At 34.5% G+C, this 3,418-nt stretch overlaps 1 non-coding gene across 1 annotated transcript; it reads left to right on the top strand.

The window, feature by feature from the left end:
- Nucleotides 1-2,504: 2,504 nt before the first annotated feature.
- Nucleotides 2,505-2,611, top strand: LOC128289804 (small nucleolar RNA R71). Its single transcript, XR_008279448.1, has one exon. It is a non-coding gene; the product is annotated as a small nucleolar RNA R71 (small nucleolar RNA).
- Nucleotides 2,612-3,418: the final 807 nt, after the last annotated feature.

Raw genomic sequence — 3,418 nt, 5'->3', positions numbered from 1 at the left:
TCACACTCCAGTGTCCCTGGCCCATGTCCTTCACACGGCCATGACATGCCCTTGTCTTAGCCCGTGTGGAAAAACCTGACATTCTATTTCTGACGTCAGCATTTCATAAGGGTCACACGGCCAAAGCACACGCCCGTGTGCTAAACCGTGACCTTCATACGGTTGAGACACACGGCCGTGTCTCTACCCGTGTGTTTACTATCATGCATACTAACTTGAAATTTGTACGTGCAGGGGACACACGGCTAGACAACACGCCTATAGTGCTGGCCGTGTGTCTAGACACACGCCTGTGTGTCTACCTATGTGGACAAAATCAGGCTATTTACCAAGCCTCTTTGCCACCCTTACTTACACAACCTACATGAAAACAACCAAAACCAGTACAAGACTATTTCATGTAATAAAATCAGCCACAATAGATAACATCTCATTTGTGCATTCTACTCATCCATGATCAAAACACCATCTGCATATATCAAAATGAATATTAGCCATCATTCAAGGCTTAATACAAAATGAGGAATTTATCCCAAGCCAACACATTTGGCCAAATTAATAACAACACAAAACTCAAGTCTAGTTCCCTATACATGCCATATTCAAAAATATAAAATCAAACTATACCGAATGCTTCGATTGATAGTGTGGTCGATATCTCTAACTTCTGTTGATCCTTAAGCTAGATAGACGGCATTATAAGAAAAAAGGAAAGGAGAAAGAGTAAGCATAAAGTTTAGTAAGTTGCATATAAATAATTATACAACAATACTTTGCCATTCATCGACAAGTATCATAATACACAAGTGGGCATAAGCAAAACTTACTTATCAATACTCAATACACATCATATAGCATATAATGTGGCTCACATTTTATACATACCAAATAGGTAACTGTATCACTCATGACACGGTTATACTTTCCTCATTAACTAGAAATCAGAATCATTGAACCATTCGGAATGCTATCAGTTATACCATAGCCTCAAACATGGGGTAAGATGCTGATGTCGTGTCCCAGACACGGTCTTACACTGGCTTATATCTCAAGTTGAAGCCATGTCCCAGACATGGTCTTACACTGACTATCATCTCGTAGCCAACGCATGTCCCAAACATGTCTTACACTGGCTTATGTCTCTAGGCTGATGCATGTCCTAGACATGTCTTACACTAGCACTCGTCTCAATGCCGATGCCATGTCCTAGACATGGTCTTACACTAGCTCTTACAAATGATCCCATCGTTATGGCATGAATATCCGATTTATTTCCCTAGGGTTCCAACAGGAATTTTACTATCTCTACTCTCATCACATTTTCTCATTTCCACAAGTCAAGCAATTTATGCTATAATAATTTCGATACAATTCAGACACATATATTATCAAAGTAGTTGTTCTACTTACATACAACTTACCTCGGATAACAAAATGTGGCGACTAGTCGATTTAGTCGATTTGCTTGGATTTCCCTCAGTCTAGGTTCAGATTCGGTATTTCTTAATCTATAATAGTAAAATACACTTATTTAATCACTAAATAAAATTAGGCAATCGCAAATTCACTTCTTTGGTAAAATGACCATTTTGCCCCTATACCTTGACAAAATGACCATTTTACCCTTAGGCTCAAAAATTGATTTTTATCGAACTTCTTTATTTCTCAAGACTAAAAGAACCTCTTTGACTCTTATAGAAACTCCAGATTCCCACTATTTCATGCATTTATTATCTATTTTACAACTTATGCACATTAGTCCTTTTAGGTGTTTTCATGCTAACACCTTTCACAAAAGTTGTTTATAAGACACCTATGACTCATTTTCTTCCATAAAAACCCAGAAAACATCACAAATCTTTTCATGTAAAAATCCTAGACTCTTAATCATTTTGCAAAATAGTACCCTCATTTGAAAGCTCGTGTATCAAGGGCCCTAAAAGTACAAAAATATTTAAGAAAAGCCATTAGGATCACTTACTTGTGAAGGCTTAAAGTTGCTGAAATTTCAAGCTCTTAAATCAATTGTTGGATGAAAATTTCGATGGAGGAAGAATATGAAAGGGGATGATATCATCCTTCTTTTATCTATTTCAATTTTTGGTCAAAATAAACCACCTAACCCACCAAATTTTAAAATTTTGTCTCCTCTTTGACTCTATGGCAGGCTATGCTCCTTTAAAAGGGTCTAATTGCCCTTTAAAATCCCCAATTTTGATTCTCTAATAAAATAACACATTTAGCTATCAAATTAGGACTTTTGCATTTTATGCGATTTAGTCATTTTTCGCAATTGGGCTCACAAACGTTAAAATTAGCTCACCAAATTTTTCATGCACTAATATAAACATGCTATGCTCTATATTAATAATAAAATAATTTCTCTGACTTTGGATTTGTGGTCTCGAGACCACTATTCTGACTATCCCCAAAATCGGGCTATTACAATTCTTGTATGAGCATTCAATCCATTGTAAAACATTTCCATTTATGTCCAATGCATGAAACCATGCATCAGGCATTTTCTCATTAGCTCCTTAAATCGCTCCCATGCTTCATATATTGTTTCATCCTCTGATTGTCTAAATGATGTAATGTCATTCCTCAACTTGCATTCATGTAAGGAGGATTATATCTTAGCAGAAACCTCTGACACAGTTCATTCCATGATGCCATCGTACCTGACAATAATACATTTAACCATGCTGTAGCACGATCTCGCAATGAGTAAGGGAATAACTTCAGTCTTAGGGCATCTTCAGGAACAATGGAATGATGGAAATATGCAACTATACACAATTGCAACAAGTAATAAAGTAACAAGTAAATGTCGAGTTATCGTACCCACAGGGACTATGTAAGAAAATATTTATGGAATGAAAAAAAAAAACACTTTGGTGAAGGAAAATCTTTTGTTTTGAAAGAAAAGGGTTTAATAAAACTATATTTTTACTAAGTAAATTAATTAAGTAAATTAGAAGGTAAAAACTCCAAAGCATGATTTTTGAAAAATAAGTTTAATCAATATGACATAATTGTGTTAGATCAATTACATTTCTTAACTTATTATTACTAAAACAATGTTAATGTTGTTACGACTAAATTCACAGCAACTTGGGAATGTTAACTATAGCACATATAGACTTACTAAATTAACTAATCTCTTGAACATATTACTGTGCCAATTCAAATAATTAATCAATTTTAATAAGCAAGTAAAAGATTAAGTGAAGTAACAATATATTCCTACATTGAAACAGTTTAATCACAATAATCTTGCAAGTTATGTAAGGCTAATGTACTGTTTAATACCGTCGCTATTTAACCCTTAGCTACCTTAAAAGATTAAACATGCACTAATTAAATATTGTGCCAATTAATTACAATTTAAATAAAATTAATAATTAATTCATTAGTA

The sequence above is a fragment of the Gossypium arboreum genome, chromosome 2 (genome assembly GCF_025698485.1).
Source record: "Gossypium arboreum isolate Shixiya-1 chromosome 2, ASM2569848v2, whole genome shotgun sequence".
NCBI lineage: Eukaryota > Viridiplantae > Streptophyta > Magnoliopsida > Malvales > Malvaceae > Gossypium > Gossypium arboreum.
Note: the sequence above shows the minus strand (reverse complement) of the source record. Positions and strands in the feature narration are given on the sequence as shown.